The sequence below is a fragment of the Pantherophis guttatus genome, chromosome 1 (genome assembly GCF_059756535.1).
Source record: "Pantherophis guttatus breed Tessera chromosome 1, ASM5975653v1, whole genome shotgun sequence".
NCBI lineage: Eukaryota > Metazoa > Chordata > Lepidosauria > Squamata > Colubridae > Pantherophis > Pantherophis guttatus.
In genome coordinates this window covers 279,042,261-279,067,330 of record NC_142063.1, presented here as the reverse complement: position 1 = coordinate 279,067,330, position 25,070 = coordinate 279,042,261, and the positions used below count along the sequence as shown (strand labels likewise).

At 36.5% G+C, this 25,070-nt stretch overlaps 1 protein-coding gene across 5 annotated transcripts in view; it reads right to left on the bottom strand.

Moving 5' to 3' along the window:
- The window catches only part of CHRM3 (cholinergic receptor muscarinic 3), a 235,116-nt gene that overhangs the window by 172,779 nt on the left and 37,267 nt on the right, over window positions 1-25,070 (bottom strand). For all 5 annotated transcript variants that reach the window (XR_015731458.1, XR_015731459.1, XM_034428278.3 and 2 more), the window contains exon 2: window positions 1,874-2,069. The gene's annotated coding sequence lies outside the window, so the exon portion shown is untranslated. The remainder of the gene's footprint in view (window positions 1-1,873; window positions 2,070-25,070) is intronic.

Here is a 25,070-nt window from a genome sequence, read left to right as displayed (position 1 = left end):
TCAGAAATTAAGACCAATTTGAAGCCACAAATATAAATCTATAGAATGCTAAAACTCTCATTATTGTGACCTTGCACTGGATAAAACAATGCATTATAGGGCAACAATTTTTGAAATAAGGTGCTTCAAATGGACTAACTAAGTTGTGGCTGCTATAGTGTTATTAACTGCTGTTACATAACTGCTGCAGCCACAATTCCTTGCTCTCTCTCCTACCTAGCAGTAGCCATTTATCTGCTGCTGGGAAGGGAAGGGAAGGGAAGGGGAGATCTTCAATGCTTCCTGCCAGATTCCTATAAGGAAACTAAATGGGAAAGGCTGCAGGAAGTCAGAAGTCACTCCTACTCTCACAGCTTTTTTGCTCACCCTTGGTCAATCTGTTTCTCTGTTTAGATAAAGAAATACTTCTGAAACAATGAGCCAATGGGGCACAGCTTACCTAGCATATTATAGCATTTTCTACACCTGTATGGAGTTGGTCACTCTGTTTAATCTGAAAAGTCCAACATTTTATATAGATAATTTCCTTTTTCAAACAGAAATAATAGGATTCTATTGCATTTTGTGAACAATAAAGTTGCTTGATTTATGACCCCAATAGATCCAGGAATTTTCATCATAAGTCATGGTTGTTACAAATCAAGACACCCAGATGATCAGATCCAATTTTACAACTTTTTTGTGCTGGTCGTTAAGTTAACACTGTGGTTGTTAAGTGAATCAATACATTCCTATAAGAGTTTTTTTGAGAGAAACCATTAAAAAAACCTGGAAAAAACAAATCCTAAAACATGGTCATGTGATCACTGAATGCTGCAAATAGCCATAAAGGTTAGCCAATTGCCAAGCACTCAAAATGCAGTCCTGTGACTGTGGGAGGATTTTTTTGGAACTCTGGAACAGAGTTATTAGTAGTTTTGGGTGGGGTCCTTTGTAACTTTGGTTGCTAAGCAATCGGTCGTAAGTTGAGGACTACCTGTACTGATGATAAACCCATACACCAACATTTTTTTAAACAAATTCCAAGTAACTCTAATTTAATAAGTTTGTCAGACATTGCAGTTTATTGTTTCATCTCTTGTAGTTTGGGTCCCACATCTGCAAATTGTGAAGGTTTTCATTTTGTGGTTTTGCAAGATCAGTATTGCAATATTTTAAAGGCACAATCAAAATATAGTCTCATAAATTATTTTTATTTGGTATAAATATTTGCATGATCTCATCATTCAGAAAGAGTTCTCATTCATCTAGGCAACTAGGATCAAGATGGCCCATCTCTGACAATTTGCTTCTTGAATAAACATTTTCAGAAATTTTTCTATAAAGAACAGGCATGTATGTGAGATGGGTAGATACCAGTGGTGGGTTGCTCCCGGTTCGGACCAGTTCTATAGAACCAGTAGTAAAACCAGAAGGAGGCTCCGCCCACCAACCCCGACGTCATCAGAACACTTCTGCGTATGCGCAGAAGAGCGTGGCCCCATTGTGAACCGGTAGTAAAGGTGAGTAGAACCCACTCCTGGTAGATACATGAAACAAATAAACAAGCATGTAATATCTGAGTATGATTCAGTTTTATGGAAGGGAGAAGAATGGAAGTATAATGAAGATAAAGGAAGGGAAGTAGGAAACTAATTATCCCATGGTAGCAAAGCGATATTATTGGTCTCAATAAATCCTATTTTATTTGTATTTTAGAGTGATTTGAAAAAGTTTTGTTTATGAAATAACTCTGTTCAGTCAAAAAATAGTTTGGATTTTATATACTCTAGCAGAACACGCAACAACTCTGATTCATTTGGTGCTCTTTACAGAATCTGCACACTGAAACTGAGAAACCTACTACTTCTAATAGTTTAATAAAACAACTTACCATCATAAGTAAAGAAAAGACCTGGTAGTCAGGGAATGAATGTTTGTAGAATTTCACTGCCAAGTTAAGTACTGCATCATTTTTGCATGAAGCCGTCCAAGTATTTAAGACTGAGAATGAAGAAACAAAAACTGGGGGTCATCAGGATCAGAGGAGTCATTTTCTTTGAATCATTTTCTTTCTTTTCTTGGCACACCTATATAAAAAAAGAAGCATACAGATTTCAATTGTATGACAGATCTAATTATTAAATCCATAACAATGCAATAAATGTAATGTTTGGCCTTTTTTTTTTTTTTTACTTTCACAGCTGTAATCAACATTACTGATGAACTTGATTAACAAATTCATTTGAATCACAGATCTCTGATGCCTAAAGGATACCACATTTAGAAGAAATTGAAATAATTCCTCTTTATCATTCAGAACTGTAAAGAAGTTCTGTATCAATATTGAAGGGAGAAGTCTGAGAAGTCAATTGTTCATTAGATATCTAAATGCAAAAGTATACAGTAAATGAAAAATGGGATAGAAATATCAAAACCGAAAGTAGTTTTAACAATAATGATGCTACCTCACTGCTTTTTGTTTATGTTCTCCCCAATATAGCATTTGCCTTTTTATCAGCTACATCACTCTACTTGCTTATGTTTAACTTGTGGCTGAAAAGACATTTTCATCCTTTTCACTTTTATACTCCCACATGAGGCCTCTCTAACCTATACATATGCCGTTCATTTTTATTATCCAAATTCCAGAGATTCCCCCACCCCTAATAAATCTGATCCTGTTCGTTCAATCCAATGTCTATGATTAGTTATTTTATTAAATACTTTTTTTAACAGCAGTGCCGTGTTCCTCTGCAGATTTGATAATCACCCTCTTCAACCATGTAATTAATACAGTTGATCCACGTAATGATAAATTTCCAATCTGGTTTGGAGCCAGTTATGAATACCGTACTTTCTGAATATGATAATTTAGCCAATTATGAAGTCATTTTAATAGTTGTATAATCTAGCCCATATTTCACTATTTTAGTAACGACAATATATTAAGACACTGTTGAAAGCTTTGGTGAGGTCAAGGTATAGTAAATCCAAAGCAGTTCCCCCTTCCCCATCTTTTAAAAATAATCTAGCATTATTTATTTTGACATATCCATCTTGACTCATATTAACTATTGTGTTCCTTTCCAAATGTTCAAAAATTAGCCATTTAATACTCTGTTTTAGACCCAGTTTAGTGTAGTGGTTAAGGCATCAAACTAGAAACCAGAAGAAACTTGAATTCTAGTCCCATCAAAGGCACAAAGCCAACCTGGTGAACTTGGGAAAGCCACTTCTGAAATCTTGTGAAGAAAATTACAATGACTTGTCCAGACAAAAAATCTACATTGACTCAAAGGCACAATAATAATATCATCATCATTCAAATACAATAGATGGTGATTTTATGTTTTGTTTTTGTTTTAAATAAAAGAAAATTCAAAAAAAATAATATCATCATCATCATCATCATGTTTTGAAGACTTTGATTTTGTCATCTATAATTTCTCAGATGTTTCTTCACCTTTTGAAGGTAGGGAAATTGTTTACTTTTCTCCAGTTTTCTGGGACAACCTCCTAGTTGTCCAAGAGGACTCAAACACTACTGAGCATGGTTCGGCAATCATTTCGCCTAGTTTCTTCAATACTCTAGAGCAATGTTTGACACTGAGGTGCTACAGACTTTCAGAAGATATTGATATGACTACAATTTTTACTGGAGTATTTAGATTCCATTTCTGCTGTGTGCTGACCTGAATTATATGATAAAATTCAATATTTGCATAGAGAATAATGAATATGCAAAATATGCAATTTCAAGTTGATAATTACAATTTAATCAATTTAATCTAATTCCATTGTGAAGCAGGAGTTATTTAAACATAATACTGGTAGAAGAGTTTTTGCATAGTTTCTCAGCATGTATTTCATAAAAACATCCTACTCAGATTTTGATAGAAGAATTTTGCTTTCATCTGTAGGTACTAAGATTTGATTTAAATATTGAATTGATTTGAAAATACTTGTTTGGGTTGCAAATCTATTCATTTGCACAATGGGAGACCAATTATTTAATCTCCGAGAAGAAATAATTGAGCTTCAGAATGATGAAGAATCAAGGCAAATCTTCTACAGCAGAAGACATCAAACTATGTGGGTGCAATGTGAAATTTCCACTCCATGGGGGAAAGCAAAGCTTCTTTATATTTATTTTTCATCTTCTTATATCTTTGAATAAGTATTAGTTCAGTAAATTCCATACTAATGAAACATCAAAGTCATTTGGATATTGTTATTTTAGTGATTTAGGAATGCTACTATCCAGGTTTCCTCCAGATATTATGAAGTTAAGTGAAAACTACCAAGCTCAAGGATCACACTAGCATCTTATAATAGATCTCATTTTATTTACTTTACTAAATCTGTGTATGTTAATGAAGCATGCTAATAGTATGTAATCTAAATGCAATTAAAAAGGCATGATAAAAGTAATTAGTACAATCATTAAAAAATCTTGTCAAATATTATTCATATTTTACATGCAGGAAGCACTAGCAGGTAGATAGTGTGCAATGGCATAGTAGTTTATATAGAAGCACTGGGTTGAAAAGTTTAGATGATAGTTTCCTAGGATCTAATTCATCTGACCCCAGATACTTGAATTTATCCAAGTTAGCTATGTTCTTTCTTACTCTTTCCTTGTTCTTTTAAGCCTACAATTTCCCTTCTCTCCTAATGGCATAATGATAGCTTTTTCATTCCATAAATTAACTTGTCAAAAATAATTTCACAGAATATTTAGAGAACATTATGACAAAAAGTTCAGTTTGGTTTCTGACCCTATTCATTTTTTTCCCTTTTAGTTACGGTGTTCATTATTCAATATGTTATAACAGATCTAAATCATATATCTCAATAAAATTCAAACTGCTAAGAAATAGACATATGTTCTCAATATATGTTCACATCTTTTTGCATTCTTCCATTAATGTTCTCCAGCTTATGCAATTAAACATAAGCAAATAACATCTTTGAAACTTCACGCTTCAATGGACTTTTACATAAAACAGAAAAACAAATCTAAAATAAACCACTGGAATATATATTTTTAGGTATTAGTTAAATGTACTATTAACATTTTCATCAAAATATTTTCCAAGAAAGGTATCTCATTAAAACTACATTTTGCCGCAAACAACGTTTGATTCTGAATAGATGTGACTGCCTATGATCATACAATTGATTGTAGACCCTTTAGATCTATCTCAATGTCAGCTCCATTCTTAGATCACATCCCAGTATTACCTGAGACAGATTTTGCTCTAATTGTTCTAAAGAGATTTTTCATTTGATAGAATTGTTCAGATATAAATATCTCCATCTGAACTAAAATCTATTTTCTTTAGAAGGAAATGATGGATAAAAACAGGATGGATTTTATATCACACAACATTACTGACTTTACATCAATGTATACTAGGTTTTGTTGATCTAAAATAAACCTCTCTATGCTCTCTATGTTCATTGGTTATCTATTTTTTGCACATTGATCAGTTAATGGCATTCACTGAGGAATCCCAGGCAAGAAAAAACAAATACAGAGGCTATATTATACAGTACACAGATTTTCCACTCTGGTAGTAGAGCAGTATGACTGTTTCAAACTCCTTTTCTAAAACAAGTGCCTAAAAATGGTTGATGTTCTTTGAGGCTTCCAATTATTTTTTAAGATCAAGTTCTAAAGTTCCCACGTGACACCCCTCCTGCGCGAGCTGCACTGGCTCCCAGTGGTCTTCCGGGTGCGATTCAAGGTGTTGGTCACCACCTTTAAAGCGCTCCATAGCATAGGACCTGGGTTCCTTCGAGACCAACTTCTGCCATCAATAGCCTCCCACCGGCCAGTTCGCTCCCACAGAGAGGGTCTCCTCAGGGTGCCATCGGCCAAGTTATGTCAGCTGATGACAGTCAGGGGGAGGGCCTTCTCTGTGGGAGCCCCAGCCCTGTGGAATGAACTGCCCCCGGAAGTGCGTAAGATCTCCAACCTCCGGGTATTTCGCTGTACACTCAAGACCCTGTTGTTCTGCCAGACCGGGCTATCAACATAATAATTTTAAATTGGTGTTTTAAATTTCTGGGGTTTTAAATTGAGCTGAATTATTTAATAATTTTAAATTATTTTAATTGATGTTTGCCTTGTGCTTTTAATAGGCTGTACACCGCCCTGAGTCCTTTGGGAGAAGGGCGGTATAGAAATAAAATTATTCTTATTCTTATTCTTATTCTTAAAAGTATTGCATTGTTTAACATAAGTTACTTTGCTCTCTCTCTCTCTCTCTCTCTCTCTCTCTCTCTCTCTCTCTCTCTCTCCCTCCCTCCCTCCCTCCCTCCCTCCCTCTCCCTCTCCCTCCCTCCCTCCCTCCCTCCCCCCTCTCCCTCTCCCTCCCTCCCTCCCCCCTCTCAAATGCAGCCCTGGGTTTCTTCTGCTTTTAGTGTGGGGAATGTCTAATTAAGATCCAGTTACCTTACTTCTTATATTGCTATTAATATTAACCAGTCCTCTTCCATTTTCAAACAACAAAATCTCCAAATAGAGCAGCAGCGGCATTTCCTTTTTAGTGCAGTACATGTTAGAAACCCTCAAACACTGAAGACATTTTTATTAGAGAGTAAGCCCCACTGAACATACCAGTTCTTAATTTGTAAGCACTTATACAATTGTAGGTAAAGCATACTGCAGCATATTATTATTTCACATTAGGCTTATTTTTAACCATTCAAATCGTATTTTGAATTAGTTCATAACAATTTCACAGTAAGCAAACAGAGCAGACCCTTCAGCAATGTGTACTTTTGTCTCTGTGTTGTGAAATCAAGCTGCTATGGAACAAGGGAGTTAAAATAACAAGTCAGTTTTCAGCTATGAAATGTTGGAATATATGGTTTATCACTGTTATTATTCAATCAGTTTATTTTCTGCCTTTTTTGCCCCAAAAGCATTGAGATTGGTTAGTAATTCAGATAAATGTATTGTCTCAGTAACTGAATCCTAGTTCAGCAGTATATCTGAATCCTGTGTAGCAATATATTTGGTTATAACATTTATTATGGGTTTTACCCAAAAAGAAGAGGAATCTGATTTTAAGAAGAATCCAAACATCAATTCAGAAAAAAAAGAACTTGGACAGGACAGTCCTTTTTAGGCTAACAATATCAAATCCAACTCAAGCCAGTCTGGAAAAAAGGTACCCAGTTTACAAAATGATTTCATCTGCATATAACATGGTTTCCTACATACATGGATAAACACATGTGGATCCCTCCCTCTAAAGAAAGAGCAAAAGAGGAGGGGCGAAAACATAACAAAGTTAAGATTAAAAAAATGGATATTGATACCAGGAAAAGACCAAAATGAAATGGAGAAACTGGATGGAAGTGATGCAAGGGAAAGAGTGAAGAAAAGAAGACTGACAGATGCCCTATTTAAAAGGTAACACCTCTTCAATTTAAGCCAAATTTCTGCTGACCACATATATGTCGTTTTCTTGAAAAAGTGGAGCAATGGATTATTCATACTCCCTTCAAGAAATTTGTTATTCACTTCTCATGTCAAACTTATAGTGCTATGATTTCCTGGTGGTCTCCTACCTAAAATAAAAGAGTTGCTGCCATCAGCTGTATAAAAGTAGTGAAACCCAGTAATGGATCCCACAGGATATTTCTCAGCACCTGCCAACAAGAGTAATTTAATCTATTCTTCATAGTTACCCATAATCTGCAGTAAGATTGCCCTCTTGCTCATTCCTTACTTTAAACAGTATTTGCTATTCCAACCAGCAAATATAAGCTATGTGTCACTCTTCCCAAGTAGACCGGACAGGAAGCAGACCAGATGAATTAATTCTATTTTATTGTATGGCTACATTAACAGAATCTTCCATGTCTGAAAGTACAAACCTCCTGCCTCTCTTCTTACAGGCTGATAATTTTTTGGGGGGTGGGTGGGTGGGGGAGGAATCCATTTTAAGTTTCTTTCTCTGCCTCTTATGCAGCTGCAGGCTCCCCCTCCCCTTTTATCTGATTGTTCTCTACGCATTGTCTCTGCCTTGTCTCTTAAGGTCATTTCCACATTATATTACACTATAGCTGTGATGGCGAACTTATAGCACGCGTGCCAGAGGCAACATGCAGAGCCCTTTCTGTGGGCATGAACGCTGTTGCCAGCTGCTCTTCTGGTTAGGGTGTGCATGCGCGTGCCAGCCAACTGGTCTTTGAATTCCCGGTGCTCCAGCACGCACAAAGAGCAGCTGGCAGCTGCACATGGGCACAGCAGAAACCCAGCAGAAACCCGAAGACCAGCTGGCCGGCATGCACACCGGCGAGCTGGTCTTGGGGTTTCTGGTGCTCCGGCATGCGCATTCTGGTTTGGGCACTCGGTGCCGAAAAGGTTCTCCATCACTGCACTATAGGAAGAAAAACTCTTGCAGGTAAACCATCTATATGATTTAAAATATATACTTCACAACCACAAAAATAAAACAGCACCTATCGAATAGAATTATAGATTGCTTCCCTTCCATCCTGAATAGTTTAAAACCAAGGCTATGGGTATTATAGAATCCAATCTCTAATTAGATTCCACTTTTTAAAAATCAGAAGATTCTGCAGTGGCCAAAAATGCATTTCCACACTTAATGCTTGTACCAACTGTGTCCATTTCTGAAGATGACAAACAATATTGGATCAAATTTACAGCAACAGTCATTTCTGGATGAATGAAAGCTGCCAACAATTTTGTTTAAACATATTTGCTTTTTGAACTTTTAATAAAATGACTTCTCTATATATTTTAAAACCATTTTAGCAAAACTGTATGGAATTTGCAGCAATATTTTCCCCTGATTAATAAGACCTCCATTTCAAAGATGCAGATGCAAAACCTTTGTGCAAGTAAAATCTTTAAAGTTTAGGATTAAACTATTATTAGGAATTTGAAAGTCAAGGACCAGGCTCACAGGACCTTGAGAATGAAATTTATAAAATCCCTGGGTTTTAAGTCTTTCAACACTGGATGACTTACCCATCACTTACTTTTACATCTCAGTGCTCAAGTCTAGAATTAAATAAATGGAGCAGATTCAGCAAAGCCTTCAGAAGGAGTATAGGTGATATCAAAAGGCAGGAATACTAAAATTAGGCACCTGTCTTCAGTACAAGAACAAGCGTATGGCACGTTTGTCTCTATTTTCAGTTGTGAAATGTTCAAGGATGACATAATTTACTATCAGTAATGACAATCATTAAAATTTCACAAGGAGGAAAGTTTGGTCATAATTGTCATTTTCCATAGAATCATGTATTGGAATGACACTAACTTATTCCCTGTGTGCCAGCCTTATCTACTTGATGAATATTTTATAGGATAGGATAGGATAGGATAGGATAGGATAGGATAGGACAGGACAGGACTGGACAGAACAGAACAGAACAGAACAGAACAGAACACGGGCCAAGTGCGATCGGACACACAAGGAATTTGTCTCCTGTATCTATATTTCTATATCTACAGTTGTAGATATTTTCTCAGCCCTCTTTCTGGTTCGTGCAGTATACTGTACAGATCCTCAATGGAAGGCAGGATGGTTACAATTGTTTTTTTTCTGCAATCCTAACTATCCATTGAAGTCTGTACCTGACCTATTTGGTTGCTGTACCAAACCAGGCTATTATAGAAATACAAATGACAGACTCAATAATTCCTCAATAGAACTGTATCAACAGCTCCTGAGGAAATCTGAACTTTCTGACTTGACACAGGAAGCACATTCTTTGTTGTGCCTTCTTAATGACGCATTTAATGTTAGGTATCCATTTCAAATCCTGGCAGGTTATAAATTCAAATCCTGGGAGATTATAAATACAGATTAGATATTCATATAAATATTTTTCTAAAAAGCTACATATTTATATACTTAATACATAAATAAGGTCTATGAAAAACCCTAACAAATATAGCTGTATCTCTCTACTCTTAGCTACTCTTCTCCTCATCCCAACGAACTATGAATAATTAAAGCAAAATTGATGACTTTAACCTTTTTAGAGATTTAAAGTTACAGAAGACAGAAAGAAACAATGTGTCCAGGAGGGGCATAACTGGTACACAACACAATGCTGTGCAGTCATGACTGCCACTTGCTCTTTGAAAGGAGTCATGAGTTTAGGAGGAAACACACCAGTGGTGGGTTTCATAATTTTTTACTACTGGTTCTGTGGGCGTGGCTTGGTGGGCATAGCAGGGGAAGGATACTGTAAAATGTTCATTCCCACCCCAATCCAGGGGAAAGTTACTGCAAAATCCCCATTTCCTCCTAATCAGCTAGGACTTGGGAGGCAGAGAATAGATGGGGGTGGGGCCAGTCAGAATTTTTACTACCGGTTCTTTGAACTACTCAAAATTTCTGCTACCGGTTCTCCAGAACTGGTCAGAACCTGCTGAAACCCACCTCTGAAACAAACATTCCCAAGTGCATATTGGGTTTGTCTGGGGCAATGCAACCCCTGTAGTAGCAAAGATGGCATGGTCCTAAAATTGAGGGCACCAAAATCCAAAGTCTACTTCATATTTTTAGGATTCAGTAGAAGCTGTTGATCTCCATCCAAGCCCCTACATCAGTGGTGAAATGCAGCCGGTTCTATCCGGCTCGGACGAACCAGTAGCGCCGGCGGCGGGAGGCTCTGCCCACCCATCCGGACATCATCACATCCCATTTTTAATGCTCTACGCATGCACAGAAGGTCCTGACATGCGCAGAGGTGTTGCATACAAACACGCTCCCGTTTGCAAACTGGTAACGAAAGTAAGTGGGTTTCACCCCTGCCCTAGTCTCCAGGCATCAGGATAGGGCAGCAATAGCACTGCTTAATTCACTTAATTCACTAGAGGCAGAAAGATATTATTGGATGTCATCTGCACACTAATGATACCATATCCCATGCTGATAGATCATCTCACCCAGTGTCTTCATGTAGATGTTTAAAAAGAATGGTGAGAGTACTGACCATAAGGAATCACACAAAGTAGGGACCAAGGGTGGGATATCTTCTCCTGAATCATCATCATCTGAGACTGATCCCAGAAAAAGGAAGACTACAAATAAAATACTGTGCCATCCACCCCCAATATCTGGAGCTGGCCCCAAAGCTTACAGGAGCCAATGGTACTAAAAGGCTGCTTCCATCCTCCAACCTCCATCCTCCATCCTAGCCCACCAGAGATTATTTAACTTGACTAATGCTGTTTCTGTCCTATTCCTGGGCCTAACTGAAAGGTTTCTAGATAATCCACTTCATCTAGAGCTCTCTGAAGCTACTGCACCTTCTCAATCAATTTAATCCAAAAAAGAGGTGAAGCAGAGGAGCAACCTCTTGCTCAAATAATAGTTCACCAATGCTAAATCCTACCCACATAACAATGCCTGGGCAGCTTTAAAAACCAAAAGGGGCAGCGTTCTAAAGAGCAGTTAGCCAAGTTCACAGTACTAAAGACCCTATGGTTTCTTCAGGCACAATAGGATTTATTTATTTATTTATTTATTTATTTATTTAGTCAAGTACGTATTAGATAATACATATAAGTATAACCATGAATTGAATACATAAAATGAGTACAAATAAAGGGAACATTAGGACAGGGATGGTAGGCACACTGGTGCTCTTATGCACGCCCCTTAGGAATCGGGTGAGGTCAACAGTAGACAGTCTTAGTCTCAAAATTTTGGAGGTTTTGGGATGACACCACAGAGTCAGGTAGTGCATTCCAGGCATTGACCACTCTTGTTGCTGAAGTCGTATTTTCTGCAATCGAGTTTGGAGTGCTTCACTTTAAGTTTATATCTATTGTGTGACTGTATATTGTTGTGGTTGAAGCTGAAGTAGTCATTGACAGGTAGGACATTGTAGCAGATAATTTTATGAGCTACGCTTAGGTCATACCAAAGGTGGCGTAGGTCTAAGTTTTCTAAGCCCAGAATTTCAAGTCTGGTGGTATAAGGTATTTTGTTGCGAGCAGAGGAGTGGAGGACTTCTTGTGAAATATTTCTGGATATGTTCAATTGTATTAATGTCCAATATGCAGTGTGGGTTCTAGACAGATGAGCTGTATTCGAGAATTGGTCTAGCAAATGTTTTGTATGCTCTGGTTAGTAGAGTAATATTACCAGAGAAGAAGCTATGCAAAATTAGGTTTACAACTCTTAATGCCTTTTTGGCGATGTTGTTACAGTGGGCTTTGGCACTTAGATCATTAGATATAAGTACTCCAAGGTCCTTGACAGAGTGAGGGTCATCTACAAGGTAGTGTCCACTCAGCTTGTATTTTGTGTTCTGATTCTTTTTGCCAATGTATAAGACAGAGCGTTTGTTGGAGAGCATTTGTTGGTTGAGATTTGGAATTGCCAATTGTTTGACCATTCTGACACAAAGTCAAGTTCTTTTTGAAGGGTAGCAGCATTGTTGGTGATGTTAAATAGTTTTACATCATAGATAACACAGCAGACTGCAGGCAGCTGCCCCTGGGGCCTCCTTAAAACTTGCAATAAAACCAGCATCCAGCTGAGAACAAATTCAGGTGACTTTGTCTGACAGATGCCAAGCAAATTCCTCCGCCAGGCCTCTATAAAGGGGTCTGATCCCTGTCCCACCCAAGAGGGCTCAAATGCAGGGCAGGTATTTATGAATGCAATAATAGCAGAAAAGTCTTGCCACTTTGCTACCCTTAGCACCATAAAGTAGGCCTTAATAGCACTTGTGGTTTTCTGGATGTCTCCTTTCTTGTTTCATCTCTCTCAGTTTATCCATGAACCACAGAGAATGACAGGACCCATGAGAAGTAAGAGGTTGCATAGACATGGTCTGATCCAAAGCCTCGGCATCCCTCCTATTCCAAGTGACCATCAAGTGACTGTGCAGCAGACCAACAGGAAAAAACCCTAATTTTACTACTGAACTGAAATAATTTGTAAGACATCCACATTTGTCTGACTTTCAGCAACCAGTACAATCCAAGAAACTCACTGCACATGACTAAATAGGCACTATTTCTTTCTATTACTGCTTGGCTAAAACTCAGGTTAAAAAAAAATTAGACCATCTACGCACATCTTTTTGCACTCAAATGAACTGTAATGTGTAAAATATAAGAGATCATGAAGTCCTTTAAATTGAAGCTTCATACCATTAGGATTTCACTATAATAGGATATTTTTCTATATATTAGTGTTGGAAGAAATGTCCATCTCTTTCTCCCCACTTCAGTTCCAAGTGGGGAGAAAGACACTGGAAACATAGAGACTGTTTGGAAAGATGGTTTAATGGTGGACAGGACCACATGGTTTGAGGTCCTGGGCAATCGAGCATATGGGTGAGTGAGAGACAGAGATTTATACCCTCTCTTGGGCTTTGAACTTGCTTCCTGTTCCTGTGAAAGAAATGTATTCTGATTGTTTGTCAGACTCCCATGGGGCCATGCAGGGGTAACTTGATTGGCTGTCTTGAGTCCCAGGCTTGGTTGAACCTTGCTGGATGATGCAATCTCCCCAGGTGCCATGTGGTGAGTTCTGTTGCTAGATGGGTAGAGGGCTAATCCTATTATGTCCTGAGGGTGAAGGTCTATTGTTTTGTAGATAAGCTGGTCCAGTCTTTTGTCTTGTAGATAACCAAAATATCTGCTGGGGGCAGGGAGCTGGGGCTGAGTTTCTGTCTTAAGATATCTACTTCTCTTTTAGGGGAAATATTCTGCCTTTTTAATATTTCCTAAAATATTTCATTCTTCTAGGAGAGGGGTGCTAACTTTCTACATTAGTATTTCTGTATATATTTCATCCTTCAGGAAAGCTGCACTATAGTCACCTTTTTCACATCTAATCAAATTTTTATTTCTTCTAATAAATATTTGGTTTTGTAAGTAGCTTTCTTTATATTGTCAGGTGCAGAAAACCAAGAACAACACCTATAAATGTTCAAAGTAGTTCCTTTATTTCTGTACACCAAAAGACAGAATCTTGCCAGACTAAAGCATATTCTGGATAACTATCTAATAAATGAAATTTCTGCATTGCAACAGCTCAAGACTAATGTTTCTTTTTTACTTGTCCTTCCCCCAGCTCAGTGCCAGATTCCACCACATCTATACATTTATATAAGAACCACCATTTTTTTTTGACAATTCTGATACATTTTATTAAAAATTACTTCCTAGGCTATGGAGATAATTTCTGCATTAGCACAATTAATTACACTTTTTTTTCATAGTCTTATAGTCAGAATTATAAAGGTAATTTTGAGATCCTTTATATAATTCAGTTTGAAAACTATGAGGAGTATAAGTTTCTTGTGTTTTTAGAAAGGAACACTAAGGCTCAGTGGAATACTAAACATATATAACATAAAGGGGAAAAATAAATGTCTTCACCAATACTAACAAAAATTAAACCTCCTATGAACTTAGATTATTTATCTAAATACATTTCCAATGCTTAGTTGTCATTGCTTGATGTGCTTTCTGGTTGCAGACACAAATATGCCCTTATTTATTTCATTATTTAGAGATGTTTTTAATGTCCACCTGCCTTAAACAAAAGATAACAACACATACACACAAATATTACATCATAGAAACATTTACAACATGACAAAAAGTAAAAACTCTTAGTACAATAAAGCACTTCATGACCAACTTGCATCATCAAAACACATGTGTTGCAAAAGTTCATCCTATGTGCCAATTATATTCTTTACAACTACATTACTACTGTAATTTGATCTATATAGGACTGCCCTTGTAAACAATTGGGACTCTATAGTTAGTTTAAAATGTGATGGTATGAGAGGCAACAGGCACTTCTTGTTATGCTCTTGTGTCATCACTTTTAAATCATCTACATTGGTTGCCAATCAGTTACTGGGTGCAATTCAAATTTCTGGTCATCATCTATAAAACCCTATAGGGCTCTATAGGGCTTCGTTAGCAGAAGCATCATCTCCAATTTTCTGCCTATCTGGTATATTTGGACAGAGTGGGTATACTCCAAGGCCCCCCTCAAATAAACACCTGTGGGACCAAAAAACCCTTTTGTCATTGTTTCCAGTAATTGGCATAGCATCCCCACAGAGAAAAGTATGGCACCCAATCTCTTGGATTCCAGAAGGCTCTTAAGACTTGATTCTGTTCCCAGGCCTGGGGTTAGTGCAGTGATGGTGAACCTTTTAGATACTGAGTGCCCAAACTGCACATGCGCATGCCCAAACTGAAAGGTGTGTGCTCAGGTTAGTGCAGTTTGGACACTCAATGTCTAAAAGATTTACCATCACTGCACTAACCCCAGGCCTGGGAACAGAATCAAGGCTAAATCTTTATTAGTAAAGGGTTTAATTTTCAGCTATAAAGTATAATCAAACTGATCCTTATCCTTTCTACATTTTACATGCTATAATTTACTACATTGGTTTGTAATGCCTGTTGTGCAATTTTGTAATGTGTTTCCATTTTATTTTATTGTGCCAATATAAATCTGAAGTGCAGACCTAAAATATAAAAAAGAGATTAAAAACATGGCTATATCATCAATTTTTAAAAAATTTAAAAGTCAAAAGTTTGAGCAAGATACTGTAGCTTAACTGAATTCATTCAAAAATTTCAAAAATGTAACAATTGACCAACATTGTTTTCCATTATATTGATATATTGAGCATTATGCCTCAAAATTAAAATATATTAATAGCTAAGGTTATCAGAGGCACACATCACATCTTTTCCTATTATGAAATGTAAGTTCCTAATGAATTTATTCCCAAATGTTAATTAAAACAACTTGTCAAAAAAATGTAAAAAGAAACTTCTGAACACTGCATTAGAACTTGTTTCAAATTAAGTCTATGTACACATATGGAATTTCTTTTAGCCTTACAGGCATTTTAATCAATAATATAATTAACTTTTCCATTTCTCTAATTTAACCATTGTATAACAATTCTAGTTAGGTATAGTAATGATATAACTGGATAAATTTTTCCCCAATGTATTCCACTGTCTTGAATACTAATACATGCAAGAGATGTATACAGATGCTAGACTGATTATAAATATCAAGAAAAGAACAGCTCATATGACAAATGCCCCTACTCTTGCCTGGAAGATGGGAAATAACATCACAGAAATTTATTAAGTATTAGTGTACGTTGCACTTTATAGTAAATAATTGATAATTCAGCTGTAGCATTTACAATTTGTAACTCAAAAGAAAAAAGGTTGGGTAATACAGTGATAGTTGTATGAAATTACGATGGTGTAATGGTACCCGGGCATGACTTTGAGGGATGAGCAGAAGAGATGCTGCATAGGGAACAATCAGAATAAAGACAGGAGCCCTCAGCAATTCAGCAGACAGAAAAATATTGCATTCAGTTTTGATCGCCACGATGTAAAAAAGATGTTGAGACTCTAGAAAGAGTGCAGAGAAGAGCAACAAAGATGATTAGGGGACTGGAGGCTAAAACATATGAAGAACGGTTGCAAGAACTGGGTATGTCTAGTTTAATGAAGAGAAGGACTAGGGGAGACATGATAGCACTGTTCCAATATCTCAGGGGCTGCCACAAAGAAGAAGGAGTCAAACTATTCTTCAAAGCACCTGAGGGTAGAACAAGAAGCAATGGGTGGAAACTAATCAAGGAGAGAAGCAATTTAGAACTAAGGAAACATTTCCTGACAGTTAGAACAATTAATAAGTGGAACAACTTGCCTGCAGAAGTTGTGAATGCTTCAACACTGGAAATTTTTAAGAAGATGTTGGATAACCATTTGTCTGAAGTGGTGTAGGGTTTCCTGCCTGGGCAGGGGGTTGGACTAGAAGACCTCCAAGGTCCCTTCCAACTCTGTTTTTCTATTCTATTCTATTCTATTCTATTCTATTCTATTCTATTCTATTCTATTCTATTCTAAAAACTTAGGAAAGATCTGTCCTAATTGATCAGGCAGTTAAAAGTGACTGCAGGAAATTCATACATTCAGACTTGAAAGATTATGTGAATGTAGCCTTACAACAAAGTTGAATTAGTTCATCTGGTTGTGTTTCCTGTTCTGGTTTCCCTGGGAGGGCTGGCACACCAAAATTTGGCTTTATAAAATATTTGCACTACAAAATCAGGTGAGATTGCTCACTGGGAGAAATTTTTAAAAATGCAGACATTATTCAAGAGAACCAATGTTTGATGTGAACAAGCCAAAAAGATCAAACAGATTTTAACAAGGAGGGTGCTTTCATAGAGTATAAAGAAATTTAATTGAGGAGAAAAATACATTTTAGTATTAATAGAAAATACATTTCTGCACTTCTCAGTTGACCTATCACCAGAAAGTCAGGTAACTATTTCTGGAGGGTAGAAACAAGTGGTATTGTTCTCTATTAGTCCCTTACCATCAAAACAACTTCAACCTTGTGCAGACATGGACAAGCTGACACTAGAACTCAAAAACAAGGACGAGACAGAATACTATAAAATTTGGAACAAAGTGTACCAATGGTTGGAAAGGAGAAAAGGAGTTGGAACAAAAAAGAATTAGGGTTTGTAAAATGGATACTGGATAATATTTAGACAAATACGTAAATGAGGACAAGGGATATGTATATAAGAACAAAATAGTAATGTATGTTAAATAGTAATTATATTTGTTGTTATGTTAAAAATATGTATAGATATGATAAGACCGTGATGGTCACATTATGTCCAATGTTTTTAATGTATGTTTAATAATTTTTTTAAAAAAAAAACAACTTCAGAAGTTATTGTTCTGCTCTACTTCTAAAGTACATTTTTCCAGTGCTCCTGTTCATTTCAGATAGCATGCTCCAGTTTCTAGCAAGATAAACTCACTTGCAAAGTTCACTGGCAAATTTGCAGAGGAAAGAACTACCCCTTCAAATGAACCTATGCTTACCATATTCTCTAGACATTTTAAAGCAGTCTTTTATAATTAACACGATGTTTAAAATATTTGCTTTGTGTACATAAGGTTGCTATTTCAAATCTGGAGATAAACTTTTTAAAAATGCTGGTTTTTTCCCTGAGCTTCCTGCTTGTCCATCTATTTTAAAAAGGAAAAAGAAAACAAACATGCCAAAATATTATGTGGGGTTTTAAAGAAGTAGTATATTGCTTGCAAAATAAGAGTTTATTGCACTATTATAGCACCCACAGTAATGGCTGCTCTAAAGGACATCAGAAAGAAAGAGGATAGTATGAAATATACTTCTTTAAAGAACTGCTTGTCCTGCCTTTTGATGATTGAAATTTGTACATATAAATTCAATTTAACGGTGCACATGTATGCATGTCTCTTTTTGATCTAGCTTACATTGTAGTGTAAAGAATGGATATTTTTTTTCCTCTTTCCTTCCTGAAGTAGTGTACTGCAAACCCTTAAAATATATATCATTCCATCACGATCATGAGTTACATTTATTTCAACTTTTCTTTTGTATAGAACTATAGTTCTATAGTTAATACGACTATGTTATTTTTAAGTTTTCCTGTCCCAATGTTCAAATGTATTCTAGATTCATTTAGATTTACATACAAGCTGATAGCAAATTGACCTTTTGTGACCTCTCCTGCATGTTTACCTTAAAACATCGTTCTAATAGAACCAGCAAGTGCGTCAACACATAAAATGTTACATTATTCTGATCTAGTACACTGTATCTCTCCCTATTTCTCCCCAGCCTTGCTTTTGTTCTGGTTCAGATTCAGATAAAGGCAGGCACATTATTACAGCTTAGGAAATAATAAAAGTTTGTTCTACTGTTTTTGTCCAGATTAAATTTAATTCCCTAGATTCTATTATTGCAATTTTCAATATTGCTTTCTTCAAAAGAGTTATTCATTCTTTTGAAACCCTGTTTCCATATGTATCTCAGCTTAACTAACTTTCTTTTGAACTCAGAAGCTAAGCAGAATTGGGTGTACTCAGTAAAGGTGAGCAGTATTTTGGTCTCCAAAAGGAGCTTCAGACCACATGGGAGTTTAAACTTAACACCTGTCTGAAATGCCATAAAAAGAGCTGTCTCTTGTGACTGAGCATATTTTTCTGGTGAAACAAGAATCCTCTCCCTATCTGTGTTACAGTAAAAATAAAGTAATTAAAATTAAAAATGGCACAAACTTAAAACAGATGCTTCCTCCCAGAAAGTGATTAACTGTTTAAATATTAAGTGTTGAGCATTAAAAACTTTTCAAAATCAGAATTATGCCTCTAACATTGTTTTAGAATTTGATTTTCATCAGATTTATTATTTAAACACCTTCCCCTTTAAAATGTATTGTTCCTCCAGAACACATAAAAGTTAATTTAAGATTTAACATGTATTTTTACTGTAGACCATAAACATAAAATACAATTAACAGAAGTTTGACAAAGGTGGTATGTCTATCTTGGAACATATTGTCAAGCAATATCTGTGGGTTTATGGTTTCGTTAATTTTTATTTGTAAAAAAATATTTATTCTGTTTACTGTGAGACCAGCATGAAAGTGCACAGTCTCATTCTACTTGACTGACCTCAATCAACTCCATTCCTTAATTAGAGCAAAAGGAATAAAAGGGTATTGGAAAAAAATTAATAGGATCTATTCATCAGGATTCAGATGTAATATGAAATTCTTATTTTTATGTATGTATTTAATAGATTTATATGTCTGTCCAAATTACATTCAGTGATTCCGGGCAATGTGCAGCATTAAAAACCAACAAATATAAAACTCCCAGAAATCCCCTACCCAAAATAATGATGGCAACAAATGCAATCACACAAGGCACTTGATTGACTTCAAATCAACCTGGGTCTCCAGGCCCACTGACAGACCCATATCTTCAGGGCCTTCCAGAAAAGTAGCAAGAAGGGGGCTTTTTCCAAAGGAAAGGAACCATTACAGAGAACATTCTTCTTATAGGTCACATCAGATGTACTTCCTTAAATGATGGGACCCACAACATACCTTGCCTTCCCACTCTGATGGGTAAGGGGGAAAATCCCTCCAGGTTTTATTTGATGCCAACTATAGGTGAGTGCTTATCCCTTTTTCAAGAACCATTGAGCCAATGCTATCTGAGGATGCTTCTGTGGTCATTTGGCCAGCATGATATCACAGGGTGCTGTTACTCTGGTAGATCAGATACAGTAAATATAACCAGGGAGAGATTATATACTCAAATACTCTGGCTGCAAATCATATAGGGCTTTAAAGATGATAAATAGCATCTTGAATTTCATGCAGAAGCAAATCAGCAACCAGCATAGCCTCACAGAAGAGGTGACACATGGGCAAATCTGGGTTTCTGCAGAACTATGCAGGTTGTTGCATTTTGGATCAATTGAAGTTTCCAGATACCCTTCAAGGACAGCCCCATGTATAGTGCATTACAATAGTCCAACTGGGAGATGACCCAGGTGTATGGTAACCATGAGAAGACCCATCTCATCCAGGAATGAACATAACTGGCACACTACACACTCCTGGGCAACTTGTCAACAGCTCCTCTAGTAGGAATCATACGTTCAGGAGAACCCCCAAATTTCACACCAGATCTGTCTGGGGTAATGCAATCCCATTCACAATCAAAGATGGTAATTATCAAACCTGCATTCAATACTGTTTCTCCAAGTGCAGTTTTAGCCTATTGCTTCCCATCCAGATCTCAACAACCTCCATATACCAGAAAGGGTAGTTGCAGCATCACTTAACCTATTGTCAAGAAGTCACAGTGGAGGATATGATCTGTTTTGAAAAGTTATGTTATAGTGAATATGAATGATTTACTTATATTTAGGGACATGATTTGTCTTGAAAATATAAGTGGAGCAAGGGTTGAGGGAAGGTTTTTACAATATTTTTTATAGATATCAAATAGTGAAGATGTTATTTGATTATACGCAGTGGATTTGTAGAGAATAAGATGAATAAGTTTATGTAAAGCTATTAAGTAAGGAATGTTTCCAGGAAGAATCAATATAAGTTTATGGGGTAAAAAGTAAAAATAAGTTTTTTACCTTACCTTACCTCAAATATAATTTATTTGAGATTGGTTAAAATATTTTGTTAATGTGTTAATATATGTAGGGGTTGGAGATGTGATGGTTAATTGTAATTGGGCTCTGATTGAGCAATGCTGGAAGAAAGAAGACTTGCTTATTATTGAAGAACCGACAAGAACGAAGTTGGATTGATTACTTTCAAGCAATAATTGGTTTAAATAGTTATATTCAGATATAAACAAGGGGAGTTAAAGTGTAAAAGGGAGATAAATCTATAGATAGTCACCTTATTTTTTTTTAATATGTTTGTTAAATGCTATATCCTGTATTTGCTCTGGGAAGTCTGGGGAGGGAGGGTTGGGGGAGGAGGGGGGAGGAGGGAAGGGAAAGTATGTGTAAATTTTTTTAAAAACTTTTCAATAAAAAAAAAGAAGTTACAGTGGAGTTTCAAGTTTTATCTCTGGGGTCCCCAACCTCTGGCCCATGGCCCACTATCAGGCCATGCCCTATTTGCAACTAGGCCGTGTGAGTGGCAGGCTGGTTCATATGCCACTGTGTGAGCAGTAGGCTGACATGTGCAGTTCAACTTGCACAAGTTGAGCTGAGCATACATGCACACTGGCCTGTGAGTTGAGCAGCATGTGTGCACGTGCACTGTCCTACCACACACAAGGCCTCTTCCCCCCAGCTGGGCCACCAAGCCGCAAATGTTGGGGACCACTATTCTATCTGCTTCCTCCCATACACAGCTCAGTGAAAAGTTTCGTAAATGCATCCTCATCCACAGAAGTCCCATGAGCAAAATGATACCAGATGTTATCATTGTTTGAAAACAAACACAACTACAAATTGCATTTAGTGCAAACCATAATTTGCAAACCAACTGCAACTAGGATTGGGAAGATACCAATTCAAACATAGTAACTCATTGGAAGATTTTAGGCTGCTTATTCTATCTGTTCAAGATATTTAAAGAATTGTTGTTAGGGGAATAGAATGAGAGGAATGGGTATTACTCATGCCACTAAGAACCTGGAGATAGTGCTATAAATCTAAGCAATAATAACAGTTTGGTTGTAACAGTAAACTATAATTGTTGCTTTGTGAATAATATGCCCTCTTTGAAGCAATGATGAAGTTTCTATTTAATCTGATAAACAATAGGCGGCAAGAATAGGAAACCACAGTATAACCACTGTTTGTTTGGATTAATCTTCATTTCAGGCTAAATATTTTAGACAAAATAAGAATGGTTAGTTCTAATTGGAAGCCTGTGTTTCTGTACTTCCACAGAACAGAGAGGCAGAAATAAATGCACAGCTATGTTCACATTATCACTTACCCATTGTTAACTTAATAGTGATTTATTCATTATGCTTTATGGTTTTCAGTTTGCTAGGTACACTGAACCATAAATTAGCTACAACTTGTTAGATACAAATGTGAATGCCACGTGAATCCTTGCATTTGAATATAGCCCTATAAAATGAAACCTGAAGTTCATGATGGAGCCTTTGGAAATATTTCCCTTGGTATCCACTAGATTGAATCTTTGCTTTCTATGATTTGGGGGAAGACCAGATTTCTTTAAAGCAGAGCTTCAGATTGACACTACATTTATGTCTAACAATCCATCTATACCGCACTTAGGCAAGAGGTAATCCTAAAATAAAAGTGGCAGGATCAGGTAAAAAGTATATTGTGTGAAGGGACTACTGCACGTATGATTAGCTGGTTTCCTTACTCCCTTGTTCTTATGTCTGTTCTCTGTAACTAGAAATGAAGGGACAGAGGTATGAGCAGGTACTTGTCTATGTTCTTTTTCCTTATAGCATGCAGTTCACCTTTTCTGAAACAGCTGTTCAAGTAGAAAAGATTATTCCAAAAGAGAGATTTGGTTGAGTTATCTTTTAACATTGCTAAGTAGGAAAGTTATTTCCTAGGAAATAGGAAACTTTGCATAATAGGATTAGCTCAGGGGTGGGTTCTAAATTTTTTTACTACCAGTTCTGTGGGCGTGGCTTATTTTGTGGGCATGGCTTGATGGTCATGTGACAATTATTTAGGATTTAGCAAAGGTACTGGTCTACCAGGCTTTTAACTGCCCATTTACCCATTTATTTTTGCAGGCACTGGTCTACCCATTTATTTTTGCAGGCACTGGTCTACCCATTTATTTTTGCAGGCACTGATCTACTCATGTATTTTTGCAGGCACCAGTCTACTCATTTGTTTTCTTTTAACACTGATCAGCTGTAGGGCGGCCCTTTGAAGCTCCGTGGCAAGTTTTTTTCCTTCTAGCCATCAGCTGGGACTCAGGAGGCAGCAATAGATTGGGGGTGGGGCCAAATAAAAGGTAAGAATAATGTGGGGGTGGGGGGAGGGGGACGGGGGGCAGAACTGGTTCGGTGACATCATATCGTCACCGCTACTGGCTTGGCGGAACCGGGCGGAACTGGGAGGAACCCACCACTGGATTAGTTACCAAAAAGCAAATATTTTGAGAGTGAAAGACTGTGTCTGCCATAGCAGCAATTGTTCAAAGTCAGCCAAACCCATAATTTTAATTCCAAAATATTAGTCACTACAGGGAGAACTATACAGTTTACTTGTTAATTGTTAGACCAATTATCAGGTTTCCATTACTTCTGAATTCAGTTACATAAGTAACTATAAAGCAAAGTACACAGTATTTACTACAAGAACTGTTGTGGCAACCTTATGACTAGCCTGTTCATCACATCAATCTATAAACTTTTATAGACTTCAAATACTTGGATTATTCTTTAAAAAGAAATGTTGTAAATGTACACTATTGCTGTTGATTGGAAGGCTTGAAGAGAGGACAAAAGGGAATTGACAGATCATGTCATACTGGCATTACTATCTTTTCTGTAAGTTAAATTCATTATTCTATGTCCTGTATTCTGTAATGATAATAAGCAGATCTTGATATTCTGCTTTGTGACATCCTTTCCAATACAGGATAATATTTGTAGCACAGGATTGAAATGTTTCCCCCCATCCCTTTGGTGCTTTCTGAGCTTGGTTGTTTTCTTGCAGATGTCTTATTACCCAAACTAGGTAAAACCATCAGTGCTAGCACCACCTACTTTGGGTAATAAAATCTGCAAGAAAACCACCAAGCTCAGAGAGTTCCAGGGGTGGGGGAGGGTTAGGGTTTTGAACAATTTGCATCCTTCAATCATTGTATTTCAATTTTAGGAATCATCCAACCAGGTCTTCATTATACTTTCTACATCTTATTTGCTTTTGGTACTGTTCAAGCTCAAGCTTTGTTTATTGGAAAAAGTATGGGCAATAAAGGCTATGAACATTACAATTTTATAGACTTCCTGATTTTTTAGTTGATTGGTTTAATAGGCCTCATTTAAAAAACACTTCCAACTTTTCTAAACTATACAAGCCTTTACCTAAAGTTCTTATTTCAGGATGTAATATAAATATGTTCATATAAATATGTTCCTAACTAATTAATCTAGTTGCTTCTAACTGTCTAGCATGAAGTTATGGATTAGGCAAAAAACTGAGTATGCACAGATTACTGTTTTAACATTTACGGTTCCTCTTTAATGCTTGAATTGCTTTTGAAATCTTATCCAGAATATAAAAATAATATTGTACATAATGTAAAAACTATTTACTGTATTCTTTTGCTCAAATATAAAATTATTAAACATATCAAATCAATAAAATTACTAGGGCATTTGGTAATAAAATGTTCAATTATATCTGTCTAGAGATTAAATAACATCAAGAGATAAAAGTAAGATAGCAAGAGGATACAAGTACATACAGACATTAAAACTGGCAAAAAATGCCCACAATATTGAGGTGAAAAATTCCTTCTAACCCCTCTATAAACTGGAATATCTGCACATTTATATTGTTGCCTAGTTTTCTGAAAATGAGATAGGAATTATTACTATTTTTATCAACACTGACACTAAGATGCACATTTTGTTAACCAATATCACCATCAAAGGTTTTGACTTTCTGATGGACCTAGTTCAAAATATGAATTTACAGCAATACAGAATT